The 12,661-nt window shown below is 40.8% G+C and overlaps 1 long non-coding RNA gene across 1 annotated transcript in view; it reads left to right on the top strand.

Annotated features, from left to right (window-relative positions):
• Positions 1 to 12,661, top strand: part of LOC307188362 — a 254,461-nt gene that overhangs the window by 158,166 nt on the left and 83,634 nt on the right. The window lies entirely within an intron of this gene.

The raw sequence follows: 12,661 nt of genomic DNA, 5'->3' as shown, positions 1-12,661 counted from the left end.
GTATGAGCCCCAGGAGAATGTGAGAAGTGAATATTAGAACTTTTGTTTACAATTATTTTAGCTCATCCTTTAAATTTTTCTGTTTTGCTTTATGTTTTGTGACATGACACATCAGTTCATATCTATGTTAGTACATACATACATAAATAAATAAATATACATATATAGGTGGTGCATGCTCTACAATATTTTATAGGATTGGCGACAATACCAGATATCTAAAATTAGACTGCCCCAGAAAATCTGGGGCAGAAAATCTGGGGCAGTCTAATTGCCTTAAATATGTTTTATTGATTGGGGACAAATCCCTTCAACATTGAACAGACTGTAAGTATATTTATCAATTCTTTGGCTGAAAATATAATTCTTAACTCAAATAATACTTCCTACATTCCTTAGAATTTTCATATGGAGAAATGACAAAATCAGGGTTAATCATTCCTGGAAATTAACCCTTTAAGAGTAAGACCCATGTTCATGAGAGGGAAATGTATAAGAGCATCAAGATGGTGGTTCAAGATGGTTCAAGATGGTTCAAGATCGTGATGTAAGAGTATGCTGAGCTCACCTCCTTCCATAAACACACCAAATCTAAAGCTATATTTGGAACAACTTTCTCTGCGAAACAAAGAAACCAACAAACAAACCCTGAAAACTGGCTGAGTGACTCCTATGCATCAGGCAAATGAAAGAAGGCCCACATCTAAGTCGGGGACACAATCCACTTTAAGCCTCACCCCCAGCATAGCTACCCACAGTCCGGAGGGAACTCAAAACCCAGAGCTTCTCACTGAGAAGCAAAAAGTTTGAGCCCCACATCGGCACTCCAACTTTTAAGACCTCTACCTGAGAGACAGCCCCAAAACATCTAGCTTTGAAAACCAACGAGACCCACAGGCTATAGCGATCTGAGGAATGGCTCTTAAAGGGCTCACCTGCCCCCAGGGCCCAGCACAGCAGTCATCCACTCTGTATGGGAGAAGCTCATCTGCTTGTCTGGGAGCATTGACCTGAGGGGCAGGCATCTGATTTGACACACATTTGGGGCCTGCTTAGGTGCTCTCCAGGGATGGAGACTGGTGAGCATCATTTTGCACTTAACCCTTGGCCATTCTCCAGTCGGTGGATGCCATCTTTTTTTTTTTAATTTAAGGCTTTTTCTTTTTTTTCTCCTTTAGCCAGTGGGTGCCATCTCTATCCTGTCTCTCTGCTTCACTTCAGCCAGTGGTCGCCATCTCAGAACCCTCTCTTTGCTGTTCTCCATAGTGCCAGTATCTCCCAGAGGGGAGTTTTTATACATGTCTGCTGCCCTGGCTTTACATCTGGTGCCCCAGTTTTTATGTCTGCCACCAGGGGATACCTCTACATAACTTGGCTCTGTTGGCTAGTGGGGCTTATAATGGAGGAAGAATTCTTAAAAGGCTACTTCCTTCAGGGCACAGCAAAAGGCAATAGACCCAGGCATTCAGTCTTTTCTGTGAAAGAGGCCTATTAGCTTATCATCATAGCTGCAGCCTGAGGGGCAGGCTTCTAGTTAAACACGTCTAAGGGCTGACTGTAATCCTTTCTAGAGACTTTGAAAGACAGGTGCTATCTTCACGCTCTCCCTCTTCCTTGCTCCAGAGTGCCAGTATCTCCAGGAGGGGAGTTTTTACACATATCTGATGCCCTGTTTTGTTTTGGTTTTTTTTTTTTCGGTACACGGGCCTCTCACTGTCATGGCCTCTCCCGTTGCGGAGCACAGGCTCCGGACGCGCAGGCTCAGCGGCCATGGCTCATGGGCCCAGCCACTCCGCAGCATGTGGGATCTTCCCAGACCGGGGCACGAACCCGTGTTCCCTGCATCGGCAGGCGGACTCTCAACCACTGCGCCACCAGGGAAGCCCTGTTTTGTTTTTTTAATTTGGTTGGGTTTTTATTTTTATTTTTATTTTTGGGTGTGTTGGGTCTTCGTTTCTGTGCGAGGACTTTCTCTACTTGCGGCGAGTGGGGGCCACTCTTCATCGCGGTGCGCTGGCCTCTCACTGTCACAGCATCTCTTGTTGCGGAGCACAGGCTGCAGACGCACAGGCTCAGTAGTTGTGGCTCATGGGCCCAGCTGCTCCGTGGCACGTGGGATCTTCCCAGACCAGGGCTCGAACCCGTGTCCCCTGCATTGGCAGGCAGATTCTCAACCAATGTGCCACCAGGGAAGCCCTGCCCTGGTTTTTACTTCCAGTGCCCAGGTCTTTTCAGCTGCCACCCAGGGTATGTCCCTTGATTACCTGGCTCTGGTGGCCAGGGGCCTTGCATTCCCAGGTCCAACAGGTCTGTAACAATTAAAGAGACAGTTCTTGATAAGCTAACAACCCCCAGGGCACTGCACAGACAGCCCACTGAAACACACCCACCCCCATCTCTCTGTATCACATTCCTAAAAGGAAGCTGTTTGCCCTTCAAATCTTCTTGCACCTTCCCACGGGCTGGAACACAGTTGCGATGGTGGTTAGCCAGCTTCAACCATGCCTATGAGGAAAACAAGGAAAAGGTGGTAGAATAAAACAGAAGGAAGCTGCATGATTTACAGGAGCGGAGCTACCTTCCTACCAAAACTGCCCAGAGGCTCCAGACTGCTCTGTGAGAGAGAAATGAACGTGTATCTTGTTTGAGCCAGTATATGTTGGGGTCTCTTTGTTGCAACAGCTTATCCTATAACCTAACTAATATACCTAACACCTGTTTGTTCAACACACATTAAATTTCTACTATATATTAGATACTATCCTAGGTTCTAGAGATTTTTTTTTAAAAGAAGAAGAATCAGGCATACTTCCTAGTCTAAAGAACTCTCAACCTAAGAAAGGAAAATTTGACTCAAAGGGTATTTTTTAACCACCTATACTTTCACATGCATTGGTTTATTAATCCTCACCAAAAAAATGAGTTGTAAGTGGTATGATTGTCATTGTACAGCCAAGGTTCACCCATTTATTAGGCAGATAGGCCACTGATCATCAGTTTCCTTGGCTATATAGTGGGTTCACGCTGCATTTTTATCATCACCTTTGATCTGAGACTACTTGTTAATTGGTCCTGACCAAACCAGTAAAACCATATCTCCATGGCCACGATTGAGTTTTCCCCCTATAATAGATTACCCCATAAATGTGTGTTTTGTATTCCAGAATCCCATCTACTCTCCATCTTCCAGCAACAGCTCCCAATTTTTATACTGAATTTTACTCTTTCCTCACTCTTCCCCAATTTAGTCCATGTGCTTGACGAAGACTACACCTTTGTCCTCACTCAGATGTAAAACATACTTCTCAGGCCTACACCAGTCAGTGCATCACATTCTCTTAGCCATGGTGATCGGCTCAGGAATGAGCACAAGACTCAAGTCAGTAACTCTGAGTTCCTGGGGAAGCTGACTTGCTCTTGCTTTTTGGTCTTGAACTTGAGAGGATGGTAGGACTGGAGCACAACTGTGTGGAGCATGATACTGAAGCCACACAGAAGGCAGAGTTAAAAGATGGAGAGCAACCAACCACTTGTGAATTGTTTAGCCTGAATCCAGCTATGCTTGAAGTCTGGAACCTACATTTGGGCCTTTCAGTTACAGGAGACAATAAACTTCCTCTTAAGCCAGTTTGGGTCAGGTTTTCTGCTACTTGTAAACAAAAGAAGTCCATTCATTCCCTAGAGTCTTAGCCTGTGCTGAAGGTGAGCTATTTCTACTCATTAGTGGAGGAAATATACACCTTTCTAGTCCATTTTTCATAATTTTATTGATTTCCAGAACCTTTAAGATTCTTGATAAACAAAAATTTGTCATGCAAAATACAAGATGCTTTATCAGCAGTAGTAATATACAGTCAATGGCCACCACTTTTAGAGAGATTTTATAACATTCATCTTATTTGATAATTTTGAATTTGCCACAGTTCCTGGCTTGTGTATTTTTAGCAATAGCATTGTTGACTTTCCATATTTGTGTGCTTTGAAATCTAATATTTGACCTAACTGTATCCTCCTAAACCTAAATGTAGTAGAGAATCAGAAAAACTTCAGGCTTCGGGGCAAAACCCCTAATGCATTCAATTTAAAGTCTTCCTGCACCGTCATAAAAAGATAAAACTATTATTTTCTTTAGAGCTAATTTAATAGTACTGTTTTAAACCCCTTTCTCAGGAAACCATCAATTTATTATATTTGTTCAGATATATTGTTATAAAAATGGAGTGGATTAAACTGAATCACAATCTTCCCATCTAGGCTCATGAATTTGGTCTGGAGGAGCTAGCTATATTTTCATTGATTCTACTGAAAATTAATTTTTCTGAAATAAATTAAAGTTTATTTCACTGAAAGCTTTTTTCCACAGGCTTTGTGTAGTACGCACATTTATACATTATGCATCTGTGCTTGTGACTTTCATTTCTCCTTCATGCTATCTCCCATAGATGAAGAAGGTGGAACAAAGGCGTCAGAGCTGTGTGTGAGGGATGCGTGATGGCTGAAAGTGTAGGTGTGCACATGGGGGCGTGTGTTTTAGACTGTATCTGTTGGTGTGTGGGAGCAAAGGTCAAAGAGCAAGGATATGTGTTAGAATTCAGTGGCTGCTCAAAACTCTGCATAATGGCTTTATTTTTTATATCAGTCTTAAATTAACTCTGCTTTTCTGTTTTTGAGTGTGTGTGTGTGTGTGTGTGTGTGTGTGTGTGTGTGTGTGCACAGATCTCAAATTAACATAAAGCAGATCTAATAGAATCCAGGAAATTTTAGGAAAGGGCTACATAGACCTTGATATAAAGTGTCATCTGTCACCCTTAAAATGTAGCTGACATTTTACAACTCTATATTACTGTTCTCTAATGTGTTTATTTTCAAATTATTTATATCTTTTTTCCACATACTGGAACTAGAAAATGTCCTTAATACTATCACACACACTCACCTCAAATACCCCTATTCTTGTGGCAGTTTTTTTAACATAAATTCTGATGCTATAATTTTTGGAAAGACTGATTTTTATAAACATAATGGGAGTATATTTTTTACCATGATTTTTTTCACAAAAATGCAATACATCAAGGGCACCTGTACAAGAATCAGTATTCTTGGATTCTACTTCTAGTCCTGACACTAACTTGGCACGTAATCCTGAGTAAATAATCTTGTGATCCAAGACTCAGATTTCTCATCTAAACTGAGGTGGTTTAATTACATAATCTCCAAGGTCCTTTCAGGGTCCATGACTTCCTAAAAGAGATGTAATTTGTAAATCACAAATATTACCTGGGTGATTAATAGGAAAGAATATGAAGTACTTTAGAAGCCTTACCCAATTATTTAATCTTAATTCTGGGTAACGGATTTTTACATTTAGTTGGGAATAAAAATGTTTGAAGTTATCCGTGAATCTTGCCCTTCTTGTCTTAATTTGAGATAGCCTTAGAGTAAAAAGGATATTAAATAATTACGATGCAATAAGCTTTGCAAAGGAAAGGATTTTGTTTTGGTCACTGCTAAATCCCCAGTTCCCAGAGCAATGCCTGACATATGGAAGGACTTAAAACTTGTTAAATGAATAAACAAGAAAATGCCAAGATGGAGGGACTTTAAAACCCAATGGGAAAACAGAGTGAAGGCTTTGCAGGAAGGATGATAACTGAGCTAAGCCTACAGGGGTGAACTAGAGCTTGCCAAGCAGAGAAGGAGGAAAAGACATTCTAGGCAGAGCCAAATGTGTTGTGGCAGAAACTGTGAGTTGTCTTCGATATTCATCCTTCTTCCTTTCCCAGGAACAGAATTCCTATGCCCATGACCACTGGAGTGAAGACTATATTTCCCATCTCCCTGACTAGGTTTTAGCCCACAGGGTTAAGTATCCCTTTGAAGTAGTGTCTTTAAATGGAGGAAGATGAGCTTTTCTTCCTTTCCTTCCTCCTCCTCACTGGCTGGACTGCAATGGATTATGGTGACTTAGAATGTGCCAATTTAACCAGTATGAATTACTTTCCACAGAATTCCCTTTCCTGTATGTTTCCATTTAGGGCAGGCCACAGGGAGATTTTTGTGGGAGATCTAGAATGCTTCAGCCATTTTGTAGCTCTCACACCTTGTTGCTGATCTGCTGACTCACCTCATTGGTATGAGGCAGCAGCTGGGTGTAAGGCAGCAACAGCTCCATCTTCCCCTGGATTCTCCTTGAGTGGCTGACTCCTGGGCCAGGTGTGAGTGTTTATCTCTGTGACAATGAGCCTTGGCTTCTGCAGGATATTCACACCACCAAGGTTAGAGGCAATAAGAATTGGCAGGGGTTTCAGTCTGTCCTCATGGGGCTCAGACCTTATGCTTTTGGGTTTTAGCTTGTTCTTGATCTCCATCATCCCCTCCAGACTCTGCCTGACTGTTAGACCTCAAGCTCCAGGTTCAGATGTGAAGACAGATGTGAAGACAATAGGCTTAAGAGACTTCTTAACCAGCTCCCACAATTCAGGAATACATACATGCATATATATATCCATCCTAGTGGTTCTTCTTGTCTGATTGAACTCTGTGCTGAGAGTGATGTGCTGCCGTAACAAATGCCTAAAAGTGTGGGAATAGCTTTGGAACCAAGCAGTGGGTGGTGGAGGCTAGAAGGATTTTGAGAAGCATATTAAAGAAAACCTAAATTGCTTTGAGCAGACTGTTAGTAGAAATCTGAACTTTGAGAATGCTGGTGGTGAAGGTTTGAAGGGAAGTGAGGAACAGTGAAGGAAGGGAGATCCTAGTTATATTGTGGCAGAAATCTTAGCAACACTGTTGTGTTCAGTTAAGTGGAAAGCAGAGAATATGCCTAATGAACTTGATGATCTAGCTAAGAAGCTGTCCAAGCAAAGTGTTGAAGATACAGCCTGCTTATAGTAAGATGTGAAAGGAAAGAGATAAATTGAGAGAAGGACTGTTAAACTGATGATTTAAAGAACTCTCAGCCTCTTCAGACAGCAAAAGTTGATAAAATCAAGAAATGGTTTTTGAGTAAAGTTCAGATCCAAGGCACTGCCAGGAGAAAAAGTCTAAAGATAAAGCCACAAGTATGACTATAAAACCCTTTGTTAAGATTTTCAAAGGTCAAAAGTAGATCCTCAGAGTACTATTCAATCACACAATGGGCCTTTAAAAGGATGAAGAGTGTGCCTCACAGATCCTCTTAATCAAACACTACGGCCTCCAAGAAGTTTAAGAACTTGTCCCTCAGAAGTCTCTGCAGGACAGAAGGTAGAGAAGGGATTTTGTAGGTGTTGCTTTTGTCTAATGGATGAACTGCAGTGAGATTCACAAGAGTCCCACACATTTTTTGAGAGAATTTTATCTACTAAAACACTGCCAGCTTGGACTGAAAGGGACAAAAACAGTATAAAATGATGTTGTTTTGATAGTAAAGTATTAGATGGCATGTTCCCCCAAATATCCAGAACTAATGGTTATTTTAAAAATAACTCACTATGAAGATCAAAACCTAACAAACCCAAGCCCACTTTATTAATTTGCACTTAATTTTTAATAAGGGAATTGACAGTAGTTGCTGTAACAATTAAATAAAAACAGTTGTCCAATATAAAACGCTTTCTATGCAAATAATAGTCACTCAAGTCCCAAACTACTCTACCTGTCCACTCTTGAATTTACTAAAATGGTTCTGGGAAGCCTTGAATTGGGAGTCAAGAAACTAGTGTTCCAGGCCTAGAGACATCCATCAGCACTGTGACTTTGGGCACACCTATGTACCTTTCTCATCAAATGATTATCAGTCCCAATCCGGGGACCATCATCTACCTTTGCAATACAGCCTGAAATATAATTTCAAGATGAAAAATTATAAAGCTGGGTGTAGTGAGCTGCTTCATAAATGCGCCCATATATTAACATTTTAGTGGCTAAGAAGCAGTGCTACTCTCTCATTGATGTTTTTCAATTCAATTAATTGGGTAATGTAAGTTCTAAGACTTTACATTTCTCCATGAAACCTAAAAAAACTGTTTTCAGCTTGGAAGGGGAAAACTGAAACCTATAAACACTTTTCTATTCCTTGATTCCAAGTAAAGTTTGCTCACATCTGGATTGGATGCTCTCTCTGTCAATGATGCCTTTGAATTCTAATGTTACATGGCTCTCTCCCAATTTTGGCCCAAGACTGGGTCATCTTTCCTCACAGTCTAAGGCTACAGGAACTATTCTTGTCTCACCTGAACAGTTACCTTATGCTTAAACAACTTTCTGCACCTCCTACATTTACCCTTGATGTCAGCACATTCCTGGGCGATCTGGCTAATGGCTAAGTCAGGTTATCACAGTTGAACTAACCTGTCAAACTCAATGAATCTAAGCTGATAGTTAAGGAGTTCAAAAATGGATAGGGCTACTGGTAGTGAGGCAAACCCTCTCTCCTCTTCCTATCTTTCATCACCCAGTACACATAAGCACACATACTACATAAAATGCAAAAAACACTCTTAACTCGTAAGTCCACCGTGCAAATTACCATTGGCTTTTGGGAATTTTTAACCCTTTTAAAGAAGTCTTTGGTCATGTAGGTATACAATAGAAACCATTGGCTTTCTGAAGTGGTGTCAGATTAAGACAGATATAAATACAGAGAGGGTATATGTACATTTAACTTATGCAACTTTAGATATACATGAGAGAGGGAAAGAAAGAAAGAACAATTTACAGAGTGAGAATGATTCTGCTCTCCATTCTACTCCATATGCTTAGGCACTGAAGTGATCATCATATGAGAAATGGCTTTCATTCCATCCTCGAGATCCTCATCTTTGTGCTCTCGAGATGGTTGCCAGAGCTGGTCATTGGGTCTTCATACTTTTAACCAGGAACAGAGGGAAAAGCAAAGAGAAAAAGTATACCTACCAGTTGATCTTGCCCTTCCCCTAAAAAAGATGCTCTCCTAGATGTTCCTCCCAATCACTCTGCTGACTTCTTATTGCCTAGAATGGGATCCCATCACTCTGCTTATATGGGAGATCCAGGGATTTTTGCTGTTTTGTCTTGTTTTCTCAAACTGAGATCATTGCTACCCCAATAAAATAAGGGTTCCTGGAGCAAAAAAAGAGAATATCGCAAGGGATAATGAGTAAAAAGCAGTCTCTGTCGTGCACCACTTTTTGTTTGTTTGTTTTTTTGGTACGTAGGCCTCTCACTGTTCTGGCCTCTCCCGTTGCGGAGCACAGGCTCCGATGCGCAGGTCCAGTGGCCATGGCTCACGGGCCTAGCCGCTATGTGGCATGTGGGATCCTCCCGGACCAGGGCACAAACCTGTGTCCCCTGCATCGGCAGGTGGACTCTCAACCACTGCGCCACCAGGGAAGCCCCATGCACCACTTTTGTTTATTCTCACAGCTAGCTACAACTTAGTCATCCCTATATTTGTTTTTGACCCATGAGCAATAGGAAAAAAAGAATTACGCATTCTCTTTCTCACTTTCATAATATACAAAAATGAATAGAGTATAAGCAGCTAAATTAATCATAGTCCATTCATATAATGGAATATTATGTAGCCATAGAAGTTTGGAGAAAAACCTTTACTAACATATAAAATACTCATTTTATATTAAGCTGAAATAAATAAACTTCCAAAACAAAATGGGTAGTATAATCCTATTTTGAAAAAAAAAAGTGTTACAAATGCATATGTGTTACAAAGGTGTGTTATACACACACACACACACACACACACACGCACGCACGCACACACACGCATAGGAAAAAATGACTGAAAATACACACAAAAATCTTGTTAGTGATTAGCTTTAGAATGTAGGATAATAAGAAATTTTAATTTTCCAATTAAATTGAAAAAAATTTTAATTTTCCAGTTAATTTTCCAAGAGCCCATAAAAGGGCTCTTCTGTATTTTCCAGTGTTTTAATAATAAACTTATTACTTTTGTTTTGAGTAAGCAAATGCCTTAAACTATATTTTAAAATTATTAGCTCCCTTTCAATTAGAAAATATTCTGAGATAAAACCCAGCTATCTTTTTTGCAGCAAACCAATATGAAGTTTCTGTGTATTCTTTAAGATTGTATTTGTTTGGTTATTTGTCACCAAATCTATTGCAAGGCATTTTTATTTATGAATTATCAAACACAATCCTAAGTCTTTGAAGGAGATAGAAGAATCATGAGATTCAGTAAGAGTTACTGCTAGTTTCCTCTTTCAAAAATTGGCATTCTTCAAATTATCTCATTATTTGTGCAATTAGTGAGCTCCTGGTATACTGTGAAAGGCTCTCAAATGCTTTATGAATTTCATTCTGCCCATTGAAGATAACTGATGGTATTAGTTATCTATTGCTGAGGAACAAATTAGCTCAAAACTTAAAGCAGCAAATATTATCTCACTATTTCTCTGGTTAGGAATCTGGGTACAGCTTAGCTAATGTCCTCTGGCTCAGGGTTCCCTGTAATCAAGTGTTGACCAGGGCTGCAATGTAATAAACTATAGTCATTTTGAGGTTCAGCTGGGGAAGATCTGCTTCCAAACTCACACATAATTGTTGGCAGGATTCATTTCCTCCAGGCTGTTAGACTAAGGACTTCAGTTCTTCTCTGGCTGTTGGCTGGAGACCGCCCTCAGTTTCTTGCAATGAGGGCCTCCTTATAAGACCGTTCATAACGTGGCAACTGGTTTCAAATAGAGTGAGCAAGTGAGAGACCAAGAAAAGGTAAGCAAGATGCAAGCCTTTTGTTGCCTAATCTTGGTGGTGACATCTTATCACTGCTTCTATTCTATTCATGAGAAGCAAATCACTAAGTCCAACCCACACTCATGGGCATGAATACCAGGAGGAAAGATCCTCGGGAGCCGTCTCAGAGCTGCCAACCACACTAACCAAAGCATAGTTTTCCAGCATTCTTGTTTCAAAGTTGTATGCAAAGTTCTGCTACAAAGATACAGAAATCTGTTCAGCATCTTTGTCAACATATGCCTCTGTATATTGGGGATAGGTATAGGCTTTTACAAATCAGTGAAGAGAGTTCCAAGCAGAACTAAACTCAAACTTTTTAAACCCACAGCAAGAAAAACCATGTGGTTCTTCCTGGTCTTCAGGGTAGAGCTGCCCACAAGTGGATGTTATTGTATTCTAGATACTGATTCCCTAGTGGAATGGGGTGTGACGGTGTGCCCCAAGATTCCTGAAAATGACAAACAGAGCAATATCCTTTACTTCCACTCTGTCAAGATGCAAGAATTGCAGTCCAGGAGGTGCTTTACCACCTGACACCTCCTTCAGCAGGCCACTTAGAGCACACCAACACGGACTCAACATGAATGATGAGGCTGTGGTACTGCTGGGGGAGTATGTGCTCTGGGTGCCCAAATTGCAGAGAGGGTGGGATTGGGGAGACTGGATGGAGGCTTCTGACCTGTGTGGCTCCTGTCCCAACATTAGCCCTAAATCTCTATTTATTTATTTATTTGCGGTACGCGGGCCTGTCACTGTTGTGGCCTCTCCCGTTGCGGAGCACAGGCTCCGGATGCGCAGGCTTAGCGGCCATGGCTCATGGGCCCAGCTGCTCCGCGGCATGTGGGATCTTCCTGGACCGGGGCACAAACCCGTGTCCTCTGCATCAGCAGGCAGACTCTCAACCACTGCGCCACCAGGGAAACCCCCTAAATCTCTATTTTTTTCATATTTATTCAATGTTCCCATCCATTTGCAGTCAATATTTTCTTTTAGGGATATCTAGGCTAGCTGCACGGTAACTACACTACAGTGCATGCATGATAGTAACACACTATGTGAATTTGTAAATTTTTAATAAAATTCAAAACCATTCATAGTATCACAACAAATGTCAACATTATATTTGTCAGTGAAGGAAAGGAAGAGCTATTAGTCTTTAAATATGTTTTCAACCGCAGTGAATTTTTGAATTGCTATTTTTGAAAGGTTTTACTTTTTCTCTCACCTATTTGTGAACAGTTTCTCATTAATAGAGACTATCAAGAATCAGAAGAGCTCTTAATTGAAGAGCATTGATAAGAATTACATGTAGCCATCTCAAGCATAAATTGCAACAAAAAATGAGTCGTGTATGGAAGCAAGATCAAATTTATCATTAAAATTTCAAAATATTTTATTTGGAAATTTCAGATAAATTCAAGATCTAATAGCTTCCCTTATACTTTGTATTGTACTTCTTTATCATAATTATAGTATAAATAAAATGTGATAGGTGGTTTTACCAAGTCCAACATAGAGGTCCCCAAATCTCCTCTGGTTTATCCCAATTTTAATATATGCTATGACCTTAAAAAAAGTTTGCTTCTCAGCTTTTTACTTAACATTTTATAATCTGCTCTGTGTTGCTTAGATCTGGAGGTCTGCAAATTACATTTCTCAGGCTCTTTGCCAGTGGCTTTCTGTTAGTATCTGCCAATGGCAGGCATTGGGAAAGATCAGAAGGTTGGAGCAAGGGAGAAATGTTCTACTTCGAAATTCAACAGCAGCAGCTACTATGGCAGCAGAGGGGCTGTTCAGCTACAGACTCCAGCAGCCAGGCAGCAGCAGAATCTCTTTGTTGATTACAGCCCTAGCCCTCAATTGATTACAGGGACAACCGTGACAATTCCAGTCCCCAAAGTGGCAGCATCCTGAACTGCCCAGT

This window comes from Stenella coeruleoalba (genome assembly GCF_951394435.1).
Source record: "Stenella coeruleoalba genome assembly, chromosome: 6".
NCBI classification, from domain to species: domain Eukaryota; kingdom Metazoa; phylum Chordata; class Mammalia; order Artiodactyla; family Delphinidae; genus Stenella; species Stenella coeruleoalba.
This window is presented reverse-complemented; position numbering and strand designations above follow the sequence as displayed.